Source organism: Geotrypetes seraphini, chromosome 11 (genome assembly GCF_902459505.1).
Source record: "Geotrypetes seraphini chromosome 11, aGeoSer1.1, whole genome shotgun sequence".
NCBI classification, from domain to species: Eukaryota; Metazoa; Chordata; class Amphibia; order Gymnophiona; family Dermophiidae; genus Geotrypetes; species Geotrypetes seraphini.
The window spans coordinates 100,880,406-100,898,150 of record NC_047094.1 but is presented as its reverse complement, the minus strand read 5'-3'; positions in this window follow the sequence as shown (position 1 = coordinate 100,898,150).

Genomic DNA, 17,745 nt, shown 5'->3' with positions numbered 1-17,745 from the left:
ATATTAGTGAAAGGAGGAAGATGAAAACTGGAATTGCTAGGCTAAAAGATGCTAGGAACCAATATGTGGAAAGTGATGAGGAGAAAGCGAATGTGCTAAACAAATACTTCTGTTCTGTGTTCACAGAAGAAAATCCTGGAGAAGGACCGAGCAAAGTTACACGAGAAAATGGAGTAGATTCTGCACCGTTCACGGAGGAGGGTGTTTATGAGCAACTTGAAAAACTGAAGGTGGACAAAGCGATGGGACCAGACGGGATCCATCCCAGGATACTAAAGGAGCTCAGAGAGGTTCTGGCAAGTCCTATTAAAGACTTGTTCAACAAATCTCTGGAGACGGGAGTGATTCCTGGGGATTGGAGGAGAGCGGATGTGGTCCCTATTCATAAAAGTGGTCAAGGGATGAAGCAGGAAACTACAGGCCGGTGAGCCCCACTTCAGTTGTTGGAAAAATAATGGAAGTTTTGCTGAAAGAAAGGATAGTGTACTCCCTTGAATCTAATGGGTTACAGGATCCGAGGCAACATGGCTTTACAAAGGTAAATCATGCCAAACAAACCTGATTGAATTTTTTGATTGGGTGACCAGAGAGCTGGATCGAGGACATATGCTAGATGTAATTTACTTGGATTTCAGCAAAGCCTTTGATACAGTTCCTCATAGGAGGCTGTTGAACAAACTTGAAGGGCTGAAGCTAGGACCCAAAGTGGTGAACTGGGTCAGAAACTGGCTGTCGGACAGACGCCAGAGGGTGGTGGTTAATGGAAGTCGCTCGAAGGAAGGAAAGGTGAGTAGTGGAGTCCCTCAGGGATCAGTGCTGGGGCCAATCCTGTTCAATATGTTTGTGAGTGACATTGCTGAAGGGTTAGAAGGAAAAGTGTGCCTTTTTGCAGATGATACCAAGATTTGTAACAGAGTAGACACCGAAGAGGGAGTGGAAAATATGAAAAAGGATCTGCAAAAGTTAGAGGAATGGTCTAATGCCTGGCAACTAAAATTCAAAGCAAAGAAATGCAGAGTAATGCATTTGGGGATTAATAATAGGAAGGTAAAAAAACTTAAACCATTACAACTAGTTCAAAATACCACCGTAAAACTTATAACTGGTCATAAAAAATGTCATCATGTTACTCCATTACTTAAATCAGCCTATTGGCTACCTATATCCAGAGGTGGCCCTATAATAAGGCAAAATAAGGCAGAGGCTTCTTCTGGGCGTGGCATCCTACCACCCGCCAGTCTTCCTGCTCATGTTACATCTACCAAAATCCTTCCCCGGCATCTCTCCATAGATTCCCTCCGCCCTAAGCAGGAATCTCCCCTCTTCCTTCCTCAACCTCCCCCTTCCCCATTCTACCTTGAATTGTTCCAAAGGATAGTGTTTCGCACACGCTGCCCGTCTGAAGCCGACACAACATCTTCTCTCTATTGTGGCCCACCCCAGCGGAATCAGGATGTTATGTCAAAGAGGGAAGGCCGCAATAGAGAGATGCTGGGCTGTCCTCAGACGGGCAGCGTGTGTGAATCGCCAGCCTTTGGAACAATTCAAGGTAGAATCGTGGGGGCCCTCTCATCATTCGTCTCAGACAGCAGATTGTCATGGGTCACTCCTGCCCATCGTTCTACAGATGCGCCCCTTTTTCTTAGTAAATATATGACTCCTTACACTCCCTCTCGATCACATAGATCTCTTAATTACAATCGTTTGATAGTTCCTACATTGAGAGAGATCTTTTTAGATTCCTTTCACAATTCTGTCTTTTCGGTTCAGGGACCTGAATTATGGAACTTGCTTCCCAATCATCTTAGATTACAAACTTCATTTAACCTTCTTAACGAAGATCTTAAAACAGTTGGGGTTTTTTTATTTTATTTATTTATACAATTTTATAATATTACCAAGCATAAACATCTTGTACAGAAAAGTGCGACCAAAAACCAAATTAACTTAATTTTCCAAAATTGAAAAACACAGCTAAGCTTAAAAATAAAAATACATAAAATAAACTCATTTGATCACACACTAGTCCTCAATAATTGGATCCAAGATTTATCACTACTCGACAGAGCTCTGTTTCGCCACCTTCATCAGGAGCGGAGATTGTAGAAGAACAATGCTTTTAGAAAGGTGACTGAATATCATTAAATCCATCAGCACCAACCGCCAAAGCGTGAGGAAAATTGGGCATCGCATCGGGAGAAATCAAAATAGTAATAGTAGTAGAATCGCACCTACTGGCACCCAAATTGAGGGGAAACGGTATGCAAAGCAGGAAAGACGCGATTCACTATACTTTTTCAGGAACACTGACTGGGCTGGCCGATCAAAAGAGAAGCGACTGGTGGGGACCACTCGCTCCCGACCTTTCCTGCTCTCTGCTGACTTCTCCTGCCTTCAGCCCCCGACTTCTTCTGCTTTCCACCCTGACTCTCCTCTTGCCGCCCTGCTCTGTGCCCTGACTCGCTGCCCTGTGCCCTGAGCAAAATTAATCAGAAAATTTTTAAAGGAAAGCCATATGTCTACTGCAGTCCAGAGAGTTAAACTTCCTTAGGCGCAGCTATTCCTTTCTCAAGATGTTTCATTGAGAGGAAACTTATCAAATGAGATGGCTCTGTAAAGATATACTTCAAAAAAACAGTATCTAACTATACATTTACATGGATATCTCAGAAAGAAAATACCCCCTATTTGAGTCACTCTAGGTTTCAAAATTAAGAATTCTCTTCTTTTTTGAGTCTCTCTAGAGACATCAGGAAATATCTGAATGTGATATCCCAGGAAGTCCTTGGATCTATTTTTAAAGAAAAGTTTTAATATCCAATCCTTGTCTGGAGCCAAAGCTACAGACAACAAGAGAGTGGCTGAAACAGCCAATTCTCTATCCGATTGTTCCAATATTGCGGAAATGTCCAATGGTCTTTCCCGAGATTCCTCAACTTTTTTTTCTTTGACTTGGGATTTAACAGGAAGATAGTATACCCTTGTAAGTATTTCCATAAAGTAACGCTTCACCATTTCTCGAGGAGAAATTGATAAGATCTTAGGAAAATTTATAATTCTCAAATTGTTAGCTCGACCATTGTTCTCCAGAGCTTCCAATTTCCTCCTGAGAATTATATTATCTTTAACCAGTAACTCTTGATTATATTTTACTGATGTTTTGTGTCTCTATTTTTAACTGAGATATATCTTGTTTTATCAATTTTATTTCTCCGTTTTGTTCTTTAAGTTCTTTATCCAAATTTTTAATTTGAGGATTTAAGGAATTTCCTAAATTCACTACCAAGTCCCATAATGCTTCAAGAGTGACTTCTGGGGGTTTAGTAGGAGAAAAAAGATGTACTTGTGCTGTGACTGTTCTGAGATTTGGTTTACCTCCATTAAGTCTTGTGCTCCCCCAACCTTGGTTGTCCCGGTCGCAGGTCCTACCAGAGTGAACATGTCACTCTGGGATGACTCAAACGGCAAGCCCTCCAATACACTGGCCTCCGGAGACGAGAGGGCTACCTCTTCGGGTGCATTCTGGTCCTGTGGAGAGCTGGCTGCCTGAGGCAACGGTTGAAGGGGTGGCGTCCTGACGTCGGGGCTTAGGGTAACATCGAGCCCAGAGGTTTTCACCACCGCACTACTCCCCGACGGTGTCCCAAGCGAGCTAGCTCCCGACGCTTCTTGTTCTTGTTGCAGATGCCGAAGATCATCGATCATTACTGAAGGGGCAGTCGTTCGCCGGGAGGCACCACCCGCATTCCTGCCTCGTCTCTTCGGCATATTAGTGCAGGTAAAGTTGAAGCTCAACGGCGTCCTCACTGCAGCAGACATGCAGCGGCCATCTTGGAATCCGATCTTAAAACAGTTTTATTCACTGATGCTTATCTTTAAGCATTTTATCATTTATTATCATCAGTCCCAAGTTCTGCAGGAGCACATAGGCCTAACCTTTTGTGTTAAACCCCCTCCCCCCTACTTTTCTGTCACAAATTGTAGTTCCTCCCCTTTTTTCCTTTTGTTCATGTTAGGTTTTATTGTTTTTTATTTTATTTTCATTTAGTATTTTGATACTAAATTTGTATTGTAAACTGCTTAGATATGATTTGATTTGCGCGATGTCAAAAAATAATAAACTTGAAACTATATACCCCCGGGCAAGGAAAAGCATATCTATTAGTGGTTGGATATAGAAATCATAACTGAATAGATCCAGAAGGATTCATGGTATATAATCTCTAACCAATGACTATTGCTGTAATAACTATTTCTTTCTTTATTTGTTTGCTTATTTTTATAGCCCGTCCTCCCATGAGCACAGAACGGGTTACAATAAAATAAAAATAAAAGTAAAAATTAGGTACAGTGGTACCTCGGTTTACGAGTGCACCGGTTTGCGAGTGTTTTGCAAGACAAGCAAAACATTTGCAAAATCGGTGCCTCGGAAACCGAGCATGGCTCGATTTACGAGCACCCCCCTCCCCCCGCAATCTGGCACCCCCCTCCTGCGATCCAGCACCCCCCTGCCACAATCCGACCCCCCCGCCACAATTGGGCACCCCCCCCGCCACGATCCGACATCCCCCCCGCCCCTTCTTACCCTCATCTGGGCACTCTTGAAGATCGGCCTCCTCGTCTGCTGGGCCTTGAGCATCTGAGCATGCTCAAGGCCTGCGAGTTCACGAGTAAGCCGATCAAGAGTGCCCAGATGAGGGTAAGAAGCGGCAGGGGGGTGCCCAATTGTGTCGGGGGGATGTCGGATTGTGTCGGGGGGGTGCCTAATCGTGGCGGGGGGGGGGGTCGGATCGTGGCGGGGGGTGCCGGTTCGAGGCAGGGGGCGTGCTGGATCGCAGGGGGGGTGCCTGATCGCAGGGGGGGGCCTTCGAGGGGAGCAATGCCGGTTCTCGGGGGGGAGGAACGCATCAAAGCGAGTTTCCATTATTTCCTATGGGGAAACTCGCTTTGATAAACGAGCATTTTGGATTACGAGCATGCTCCTGGAACGGATTATGCTCGTAATCCAAGGTACCACTGTACTTGGAAATTCCCTAACTGTCCCGAAGGCTCACAATCTAGCTAAAGTACCTGAGAAAACAAATTATTAAATAATAAAGATATATTGTTAATATTCCCGAAGAGAGATGAAGGAAAAAAATAAAGTGCACTGTAGATAAAGACAAAGAAACTACATCAAGGTACAACTAAGAAGCAGCAAACAAAAGAAAGAACAATAATTAGGCCATCCCTTCATGACTGAGTAGAGTACATCTGTACACCTAAATAAATTTAAACCAAAAACCAAAATAAATTTTAAAAACATCTAATATGACTCAGGGCTCCTTTTACAAAGGTGAGCTAAGCATTTTAGTGCACGCTAACCACGCACTAAACGCTAACATGTGCATGTTAGTCTATGGATACATTAGCGGTTAGCTCGCACTAAAATGCATAGCACACCTGAGTAAAACAGGGGGTTAGTTCGCACTCCAGCAGTCTTTTCTTTGCGAACGGAACTAGCATGAAGCAGTGAGACCTATTCTCCTGATGCAGCAAGTGCAAAACAAGGCCTTTGGCCAGGGCCTCTTGTCGAGATTCTAGAGAGAGTGGATCTTTGAGGTTTGTTTCTGAGATTTTTGAATCGCTTGCAGCATAACTACTGACTGACTAGTTCCGTTAGCTGGAGCGCGAGCTAGGTCATATTAGATATTTTTTGAATTTATTTTGGTTTAGGTGTAAAGATCTACTACCGCTTTATAGAGCGATGGTCAGACCACACTTGGAATACTGCGTCCAACATTGGTCTCCATACCTAAAGAAGGATTTAAAAGTACTCGAGAGGGTGCAGAGACGAGCAACGAAGCTAATAAAGGGCATGGAGAACTTGGAATATGAGGAATGACTTAAGAGACTGGGATTGTTCTCCCTTGAGAAAAGGAGACTGCGAGGGGATATGATTGAAACTTTCAAAATACTGAAAGGATTCGACCAAATAGAGCAGGATAAAAAACTATTTACAATGTCCAATGTGACACAGACAAGAGGACATGGACTAAAGCTAAGGGGGGGACAAGTTCAGGACAAATATCAGGAAGTTCTGCTTCACGCAATGAGTGGTAGAAACCTGGAATGCTCTCCCAGAAGAGGTAATTGCGGAATCCACCATTCTAGGGTTTAACGGTAAGTTAGATGTACATCTCCTTATGAGTGGCTTAAGGTGACATAGGTAAGGGTAAGCGCGATGCACATCTCTTATGAGAAGCTTAGAATGATATGGAGACTAATACTATGGCGGGGCCTCCGCATGTGCGGATCACCGGACTTGATGGACCTAGGGTCTGTTCCGGAGATGGCACTTCTTACGTTCTTATGTACTCAGTCACGAAGGCTTAAGACTCTTTATGTCATTCTGTGATTAATAGTTCGAATTCGATCAATGATAAGTCTAGCGGGTTTTTTTTAACTGAGAAGTGTTTTCTCCAAATTTGGAGGGTTTTTTTCTTCTCACGTGTTTTCCCACTAGTGGGGCCAATAAGAATAATTGAAACTCACTAATGGGGATGATATCTCTGATATAGAGTGAATGTTCCATATGGACCTTGAGGCCCTTGTTGATAATTGGATATGATCACTACCACTATTCACAGATTACTGTAGGCGTACAGATATTATGCTGAATAACTAGTACATTCGCATTTAGAGTCTTTTTAATTTGAAAGGAAACTCTGTAATGAGAGGGCATAGGATGAAGTTATGAGGTGATAGGCTCCGGAGTAATCTAAGGAAATACTTTTTTACAGAAAGGGTGGTGGATGCATGGAACAGTCTCCTAGAAGAGGTGGTGGAAACACAGACTGTGTCTGAATTCAAAAGGGCCTGGGATAGACACGTGGGTTCTCTCGGAGAGAGAAAAAGATAAAGGTTACTGTGGATGGATAGACTGGATGGGCCATTTGGCCTTTATCTGCCATCATATTTCTATAATTATAAAGCTCTATGACATCACAAAGCAGGTGTAAAGAGCCATAGCTAATAGGAAGAGGAGATGCAAATGTTAAGAGTCTTAGCCAATAGGGAGAAGAGGAGACAGTGGATGCTGTGGATGGGCCATTTGGTCTTTATCTGCCATCATGTTTCCATGTTTCTTTCTTCAGGACTTAAAAGTATTCGAAAACATATTGGTTAAGCTGCTATTTAGGCTACAAAATATGACTATGTTTCCCCCCTCCCAAGGGCTTCTATAGGACAGTGATTCTCAAACCTGTCCTAGGGGACCACCAGGTTTTGAGGATATCCCTAGTGAATATGCATTCACAATACAAAAACGAATAGAAGCATAACATAAATATAAATTCTTTAATATGTCAAAAATCTTTTAAAATTAAGCAGCTTTATACAATACAATCTAATCAACTGGATCCACATTACCTATACAATTACTAAAACAGTCTAAACCGCCAAAGCATTCACTGTGGCGGTGGAAAACCTGGAACTTATTCAAAGTCCATCTCAGAAGTGATTCATGATATTTTCCATGTAATGAATACTTATTACACTCCTTGGATAAAAGTTCAAAACCACTGAAGTAAAAAAGACAAAGTTGGTATAATGTCTTCACTTGTCCAAACTGCACCCAGTCAACCCAACGTAGCACCATGTTTCGCTATAGCGGCGTCATCAGGAGCTGCAATTGCGTCAGATTTTCAATTACCAACCATCTGAAATCCTTAAACTGTACAAAGTTGTTAAAATGCATGCGGATTGTGAAAAATTGCAGGCGGACCTTAGCAAATTCATTCATTCATTCAATTTTCTATACCGTTCTCACCAAGGGAGCTCAGAACGGTTTACATGAATCTATTCAGGTACTCAAGCATTTTTCCCTCTCTGTCCTGGTGGGCTCACAATCTATCTAATGTACCTGGGGCAATGGGGGGATTAAGTGACTTGCCCAGGATCACAAGGAGTAGTGTGGGTTTGAACCCACAACCTCAGGTTGCTGAGGCTGTAGCTTTAACCACTGCTCCACTCTAGAAATCAAAATGTAATAGAAGTGAGTCAAGTACAGGACAATCAAGCCATTGTGACATCATTGATGAGGCTGGCTCTTAGACATTGGTGGAATGAGGCATTATGATGTCACAATACCAGCTCTGGGAGGCTGAAACATTTCACACTATTTATTTGTTCAGTTTTCTATACTGTTCTCCCAGGGGAGCTAAGAACAGTTTACAGGAATTTAATCAGGTATTCAAGCATTTTTCCCTGTCTGTCCTGATGGGCTCACAATCTATCTAATGTACCTGGGGCAACAGGGGGATTAAGTGACTTGCCCAGTGTCACAAGGAGCAGTGAGGGTTTGAACCCACAACCCCAGGGTGCTGAGGCTGTAGCTTTAAGTTTCAAGTTTATTGTAGATTTGATTGATCGCTTATTCAAAATTCTAAGCGATGAACATATCAGTAAAATTACAAAATTTAAGGGGCAACAAAACAAACAAAGAACTAAACCTTACGAAACATATTGGAGACTAACTTTACAAACATATTAAAACAAGAGGAAAGGATGGGAAAAGAAATACAATAGTTGATAGGAGAAAAGACAATTATGGTAAAAAAGACAATAGGAAGGGAGAGATCAATGAACCTCAAAGAAGTTATGGAATTGGAATGACTGCACCACTGCACCACACTCTTCTGGGCATCCAAATGGCAGATGAGATTTAATGTGGACAAATGCAAAGTGATGCACATTGGGAAAGAATAACCTGAATCACAGTTACCAGATGCTAGGGTCCACCTTGGGAGTTAGCGCCCAAGAAAAGGATCTGGGTATCATCGTAGACAATGCAATGAAACCTTCCGTCCAATGTGCAGCAGCGGCCAAAAAAGCAAACAGAATGCTAGGAATTATTAAAAAAGGGATGGCTAACAAGACTAAGAATGTCATTATGCCCCTGTATCGCTCCATGGTGCGACTTCATCTGGAGCATTGTTTTCAATTCTGGTCCCCTTATCTCAAGAAAGATAAAGTGGTGCTAGAAAAGGTTCAAAGAAGAGCGACCAAGATGATAAAGGGGATGGAACTCCTTTCGTATGAGGAAAGACTAAAACGGTTAGGGCTCTTCAGCTTGGAAAAGAGATGGCTGAGGGGAGATATGATTGAAGTCTACAAAATCCTGAGTGGAGTAGAACAGATGCAAGTGGATTGATTTTTCACTCTATCAAAAATTACAAAGACATGGGGACACTCGATGAAGTTACAGGGAAATACTTTTAAAACCAATAGGAGGAAATTTTTTTCACTCAGAGAATTAAGCTCTGGAACGCATTGCCAGAGGTTGTGGTAAGAGCGGATAGCGTAGCTGGTTTTAAGAAAGATTTGAACAAGTTCCTGGAGGAAAAGTCCATAGTCTGTTATTGACAAAGACGGGGGAAGCCACTTCTTGGCCTGTATTGGTAGCATGGAATATTGCTATTCCTTGGGTTTTGGCCAGGTACTAGAGACCTGGATTAGCCACCGTGAGAACGGGCTACTGGGCTTGATGGATCATTGGTCTGATCCAGTAAGGCTATTCTTATGTTCTTAACCAATAGAGCTACGTTTATTAGTCCATAATAAAGTCCAACAAAGAGAAGCGCTCTCTTCTGTTGTAGTCCCAACTAAAATCCCAGTTTCGGCAAATGCCTTCCTCAGGGGACTAGTGAGCCACTTATTATGCACATACACTAGAGAAAATCCACCGTGTTGGCGCAACAAATATTGAAGTGCGTATTCATTAGGGATTTCCTCAAAACCCAACTGCCTAGAGGTCCCCCCAAGACAGGTTAGAGAACCACTGCTATAGGATGCTACGGTTTTGTAAAAGGGGAGGGGGTTCTTTTCCAATTCCTGGGGGAGTAGCATTTGCAAGCACCAAAAAACAGCCAAAGCTTTCAGCATTAAAATGAGGAAATTTGTATATAATCACTAAATAAACGAGCTTAAGATGAAGGAATGACTAAATCTGGCTATAATATGAATTTTTGTGGAAAGAAGCAGGGCTCATGGGTTATTCATCACGTCTGCACAGCTGGAACATATGGGATCTCTGCAGCAACTGCCGCAGTGAAAGATACCACTGGCCAACTTTTTCATGATTTCTGTTTAAAACTCAGCCCATACCTGCTGATGGATTAAGGAACCACAGCTCCCACTCCTAGCCTTCATGCATATTAGAAGAGTTATCTTTATTAACTGGGGGAGGGGGGGAGTGGTGTGCACACACCGCTAGACTAATAAATTCCCACAGACACAGGGCTTGGAGAGAAGCTGCACCAGTCTGGTTGGAAATTAGGTATAGCAGACATGGTACAAAAGGAATAGTTTATAACATATTAAGCTTCTGAAATTTCTGGAATTGATTTATGCAGAGGAAACTTGGGATTACCAGTAGTTATATACTGGGAGTGCAATTTTAGATGATGTTTAACTGGTATCCATTTTAACTTTCTCCAGACTGGGAATTTTTTCCTGGTAATAACATTCCATGAACCAGTAGAAAAGGCTTAACATGCTAAAACTAATCCAGAAAGCACAGACCAATGTCTAAATTCTGCATTTCTTTTTACTTTTATACCTGAGACAAGGTAAATGTTAAGCTTCTCTGACAGCTGCTTTCATCATTATAATACAAAGCAAGTTGGGCAGTGTTCTTCACCATATCAAGCTAGCACCGTCCCATGACATCCAAAGTGAAAATATACAGCACAGACAGCTGAGGAAACAGCTGCAATCTGAGACTCTCACAATACGCATACAGCAAGAACAGCTGATGCGAGACTTCAGGAGAGGAGGCAGGAACATCCTGAAACACTCACAGTATGCATACAGCACAGACAGCTGAAGACAGACTTCAGGGGAGGAGGCAGCAACATCCCGAAACACTCACAGTTTACATACAGCATGAACAGCTGAAGAGAGTTCAGGAGAGGAGGCAACAACATCATGAAACACTCACAGTATGCATACAGCACGGACAGCTGAAGACAGACATCAGGGGAGGAGGCAGCAACTTCCTGAAACTACTCACAGTATGCATCTGGCGTGTCAAAGCAGCTCCTGATTGGTGTAGCCTGACTTTAGTAACAGGAAGAGGCGGTCGGAGCATACCGCGAGTGATTTTCTGCACCCACCGGCGCCCCTGCTGCCCTCTGTTTGGTTTTTAATAGCTGATTGTACTTAATAAACTCTACCGTATCTCACGATGAAATGTACGGTTCCTTCCCCACTTTCTTTCCTTTGCATATTTGTCAGGGGGTTGTTTGCCTTGTTTGTTTGTTTTTTTGATACATGTGTCAATCACCAAAGGTGCCGCTTCCAGACTCACAGCTTGACAGGACCCTAGCTTCCGGAAATGTAGGCCAGGGTTTAACAGGCCTACATTTCTGGTACCTAAGGGCCCATCAGAATCACAGCCAGTGGCACATAGTGACGCCAAAATCCAGAGCTGCCCCTAACCACACCCACTTTCGGGCCCTGGCGTCACCATGGCCATTAGCCACCAGGGACTGGTCCCAGAGGCCATGTAGCAGCACCTTCTTTTGTAATTACTTTTTAATTGGTTTTAAATGACATGGTCAATTATCGCACGCTACTAGTAGGCTTACCCGCAAAAACCGTCTCCCGTCTCCAAGGCGTGCAAAACGCTGCAATCCAACTCCTGAAAAACCTGGGCTTCCGCAACCACGTCACGCCTGCACTAAGATCCATGCACTGGCTACCTATCCGAAAATGATGCGCCTTTAAAGCCCTGGTTCTAGCTTTCAAGACATTCCACAAGATGACACCAAGCTACATAGCATCAATACTACAAATTTATGTCCCCAACCGATCACTGAGAACCCAAGCAGAAAAATGGCTAGCCATTCTACCCGGACGCTCACTCACATCTGAAACTGCCCGGAAACGCTCTTATTCCCATTTCATACCCAGATTATGGCACATCATCCCCTCATCTGTCAGATCTTTAAACAGTCTATGGAACGTCAGGAAGGCCTTGAAAACCTTCCTCTTACAAACCCAGCTCCTTAGCTTACATCTGCATCCCTGACTGACCCTTATGGCAGTCCACTGGACCAAAAACCAACCATACTTCAATGATGCACAAACCTACAAAGCTATTTTACCTTATGTTAGGCTATGTCCATACGGAAAATGATGTAATTTAAACCACCATAGGCTCACGTCTTTTCGGAAAATGCTGAAATTTTAAAATCACCATATATCCACTAAGTCTATATTTCCAAATCTGTATGCTATCACTATACTGTAAAAACTGAAATTTATACCTCTATGTATACCAAGTTTGTTTTTCCCACCAAAGTTTGTCCTGCTTATACTGTAAATGTAACCCATTCTGGGCTCCTTTGGGAGGACGGGCTAAATAAATGCAGTACTCGGAGAGACCTCCCCAGGAAAGAGACTTGGGAGTACTGGTTGACAAGTCGATGAAGCTGCCGCGCAATATGCGGCGGCAGCGAAAAGGGCGAACAGAATGCTTGAAATGATTAAGAAGGGGGATCACGAATAGATAAGAGAAGGTTATTATGCCACTGTACCGGGCCATGGTATGCCCCCACCTGGAATACCGCATCCAACACTGGTCGCCGTACTTGAAGGACACAGTACTACTCGAAAGGGTCCAGCGAAGAGTGACTAAAATGGTTAAGGGGCTGGAGGAGTTGTTATACAGTAAGAGATTAGAGAAGCTGGGCCTCTTCTCCCTTGAAAGACGAGACTGAGAGGGGACATGATCGAGACATTCAAGATAATGAAGGGAATAGACTTAGTAGATAAAGACAGATTGTTTACCCTCTCCAAGGTAGAGAGAACGAGAGAGCACTCTCTAAAGTTAAAAGGGGATAGATTCAGTACAAACGTAAGGAAGTTCTTCTTCACCCAGAGAGTGGTGGAAAACTGGAACGCTCTTCCAGAGGCTGTTATAGGGGAAAACACCCTCCAGGGATTCAAGACAAAGTTAGACAAGGTCTTGCTGAACCAGATCGTACGCAGGTAAGGCCAGTCTCAGTTAGGGCACTGGTCTTTGACCCAGCAGGATCAGACTACTAGGCACGATGGACCACTGGTCTGACCCAGCAGCGGCAATTCTTATGTTCTTAAATCAGATAGCGCACCTTAATAAAAGGACCCCACAGTGAATTACAATAATCTTCCAAAAATTAAACAAACAAATATGCTTTCAGTAATTTCCTAAAATGTAAATAAGCCATGCAATTCAGTGTGTATGTTTTGTATCTCATTATTAAGCATATGTGGCTTTTTCTAGCATACGTAATGGTAAAATAACACATGATTTTTTGCCTTTTCATGCGTGTTAAAAGCCAAATAATGTCCCTTAATGCAGGTTGGTAGCTACCCCATAATGTGTAAGGAAAATCTATTTGATTTGATTTTTTAGTTGTTTTTTTTTTCTCTCTCTCCTGATCTACAAGAAATATTTGTTCAAAGCACTTTTGTTATTACCCCAGGGTACAGTACATCAGATAAGACGGCACCTTTTGTTATGAGGAAATAGACGCTGACCGTGTGAAATGGCTTCACAATGTTCTGTTCTTTACTTTAAAAAGCTATTTGAAAATTACAATGTTAATCTGTCCTCAGATTGTTACTGTTCTGATAGCTCCTTGTTGGTTGCCATAAAATAAGAAATTTAAAGTATCTTTCTAAATGGATTTAAGCACCATGTAATTCAAACTTTTGACAGAATTTAAGGAGGAAAACAGTGATAGATGACATTTGAAATGTACAAACTGTGAGACCCCTTAGTAGGGCAACAGAATATGGGCTGAGGATGTGTATCAAAAAGAAAGGAGTAATGTGTTTCAGGAGATGTGGACACTGCAATATAAATTAGGTTGGACATTCCAGAAGACTCCAGAGCAAATAAGATATAACAGGAAGTTATTCACTTTTAAGATCAACGCTGGGGATCCTCCAGAACTTGATCTCGGAACTCGGACCACGAAGGTCTCAAAGTTCTTCTGGGAGGTAGGTGCACTTTTAGAGCTCTAACTTCTGCCTTTCTCTTGGTATGTGGCATAGTCTAAAGCAGTGGTCTCAAACTCGCGGCCCGGGGGCCACATGCGGCCCGCCAGGTACTATTTTGAGGCCCTCAGTATGTTTATCATAATCACAAAACAGTTTCTTGATCATATGTCTTTTTAGCTATAAATTATAATATTATTATTAAGACTTAGCCAAAAGGAAAGATTTATAAACTATAAAGAGTTTTACCTCATGCAAAATTGTCATTTCTTTAATAAGACATTAACTATTTTTTCTGAGGCCCTCCAAGTACCTACAAATCCAAAATGTGGCCCTGCAAAGGGTTTGAGTTTCCACTGGTTTAAAGGGAACATTTTCACAAAGCTCACTATGACAAACCGTGGAACTCTTCACACCTCCATCTTGAAACACCTCTTCAGACTCACATCCTCTCATTAATCCATTCTTATGCATTTGCGCTGCAATTTTGGTTTTGGTTTTTTATAATAGTCTCTACCATTTTGCCTGGCACCAACATCAGACTCACTGGTCTATAATTTACCAGATCACCTCTAGAACCCTTTTTAAAAATTGGCATTAAATTTGCCACCATCCAGCCTTCTGGTACCATGCTGAGTTTCAAAGATAAATTACTAATAGCTCGGCCTCAGCTCTCCCTCTGACATCACATTCGGGTCCCGCGACCAGGAAGTGACATCAGAAGGAGAGCCAAAGCCAGTGTGAACAGCAGGTTGGAGCTGCTGCTCACTCAGGCGAAGAGCTAGGTACGGGAAGGGGAAATGCAGGCACACGCAGCTGGGGATAGGTGGGAAGGAGCCGGGGGGGGGGGGGGGGGTCAGAGAGGAGGAGAGGTGCCAGCAACCCTACCAAGACAGCGCCCTGGGTGATCCATCCCCCACCCACCCTTACCACGCCACTGAATGACCCCCATGCCATTCCCTCTTCCCTTTCACATCACTATTGTCATGTCACTGTATTTTCAAGTACCACCATCCTCTGCCTATGCCTGCTCATATTCAGTTTTGGATCTGAAAGACTGGAATTTCCAAGACTGGTGAGGAAATGTATTAATGCAGGCCTGCCGGTACTCGAGGGCCGAATCCAGTCGGGTTTTTGGGATTTCCCCAGTGAATTTGCATGAGATCTATTTGCCTGCACTGCTTCCATTGTGTGCATATTGATCTCATGCATATTCATTTGGGAAATCCTGAAAACCTAGACTGAAGTTGTGCAGGCCTACATTAAGGGGTCCTTTTACTAAGGCGTGCTAACCAATTTAGCGCACGCTAAAGATTATGGCAATTATATTCTATGGGCGCCTGATCATTTTGCGCATGATAATCTTTAGCACACACTAAATCAGTGTTTTTCAACTTTTTTACACCTATGGACCGGCAGAAATAAAAGAATTATTTTGTGGACCGGCATCGGTCTGTGGACTCGCGGTTGAAGAACACTGGGCTAAGTCGTGGGCCAGACCCCACCCATCTCTACCCAATCTCTACCCCAGACCCTGCCCCCAGAATAGTACTAATTGCACCTTGCACGTCCCGTGCCTCATCTGGAAGCCTTCCCTCTGATGTTGCAACGTCAGAGAGAAGGCTTCCAGTTCAGGCGCAGGATGCCTGTAGGAGCCACTGCCCGTGGCTTTGTGCACTGAACCAGTTAGGAAGCGGGAGCTGGCTCAAAGATAACTCCGCATCGATTGCACCGTGGACCGGCGGTTGAAGAACTCTGTTTTGGGCCTGATGCACGTGCTGGCCCTGTGGACCGGCACTGGTCCATGGACCGGTGGTTGAAGAAGTAAAAGGATCCCTAAGTGCAATAAAAAGGCATCAAACCTTATATTTCTCGTTTGCTGATGGAACTTTATTTCCTTGCATTCACCAGGACTAACACAGTGGGGTCCTTTTATCAAGCCACGCTAGCGGGGTTAGCGCATCGGACATTTCATCACGCGCTAACCCCCGCAGCCGGCTAAAAAACGAATGCCTGCTCAATGCAGGTGTTAGCGGCTAGCGTGGCAGGCGGTTTAACGCACATTAAACCCCCCTACCGCAGCTTGATAAAAGGACCCCAGTATGTTTATGAGTATTTATATAATAATAATAATTTATTTTCTTGTATACCGCCCTGCCAGTTGTTCTGGGCGGTTCACAAGAGAAACTGAGACAGTTCAGTGAAGAAATACAATTCAAAAAACATGTTCCTAATTTAAATACTACAAACAAACACAGTCCCTGAGAGAGAAAATAAAGAAACAAGCGAATGGATTCAAAACTAATCAATTATAACCATCAATTGAACCCACTCTTTAGAATCACAATCCAAATTCATCTACTAACCCAATAGTCTATCACATAAATTATTAAAATAGTCATATAAATTCATTAACAGAGCATTTGTTCAACATTTTATTAATATATATATCACCATCAATAAATTAAACAGACAAACATATAAACATATACACAGACACTAGACAAGGCACAGGAATTAAATTATTCATAGTGTTCATATATTTTCATCAGATATTTCATCAGTCACTTATCTCAAATAGATCCAAACTACGGCTTAGGTCAGCATAATTCATCTTAGTTCATCTTCCATCCTTTGATGACAAGTCCAATGAAACATCAAGAACAAATTGAAATCCTAGGCCATCCAAAACTATCTGAAGGTCAAGCGTCCACAAGTTCAAAGAGTCATGTGCAAACTGTTCCCAAATTCATCACGATGAGCAAAGTGCAAGTGCAAGTGCAAAATTAAATACAACATCAATACAAAAAATACAATTCAGTTAAAATGCGAATACCTAATTAAAATACACCATCGTTATCATACTGTTAAAAATTAACATTCTTGCTTATTAAATAGGTAAGTTTTCAATAATTTCATAAATTGAGATAAGGGCACATCCAGGGGTTCATAGACAAAGGCGCGCGCCGACAACTGAGCGCAAGACGGAAGTGCGCGCCGAAGAAAAAGAGTGTTTTTAGGGGCTCCGACGGGGGGTTTTGTTGGGGAACCCCCCACTTTACTTAATACAGATCGCGGCGGCGTTGGGGGGGGCTTGGGGGGTTGTAACCGCCCTCATTATACTGGAAACTTAACTGTTTCCCTGTTTTTTAGGGAAAAAGTGAAGTTTTCAGTAAAATGTGGGGGGTTACAACCCCCCAAGCCCCCCACAACGCGGCGCGATCTGTATAAAGTAAAGTGGGGGGGTTCCCCCCACCCACCCCACCCCCCGTCGGAGCCCTTTAAAACAGTCATTTTCTTCGGCGCGCGCCTCCACGTTGCGCTCAGTTGTCTGCGCGTGCCTTTGTCCTGGCGCGCTTTTGACCTGACACCCATCCAGGAGTTCTCTTCCCTGCTTGATATGCTAAATTCTACTTTACGGAGAGGGTGGTGGATGCCTGGAATGCGCTCCCGAGAGAAGTGGTGGAGAGGAAAACTGTGACTGAGTTCAAAGAAGCGTGGGATGAACACAAAGGGTCTAGAATCAGAAAATAAGATTAAATATTGAACTAAGGCCAGTACTGGGCAGACTTGCACGGTCTGTGTCTGTATATGGCCGTTTGGTGGAGGATGGGCTGGGGAGGGCTTCAATGGCTGGGAGGGTGTAATGGGCTGGAGTAAGTCTTAACAGAGATTTTGGCAGTTGGAATCCAAGCACAGTACAGCTTTGGATTCTTG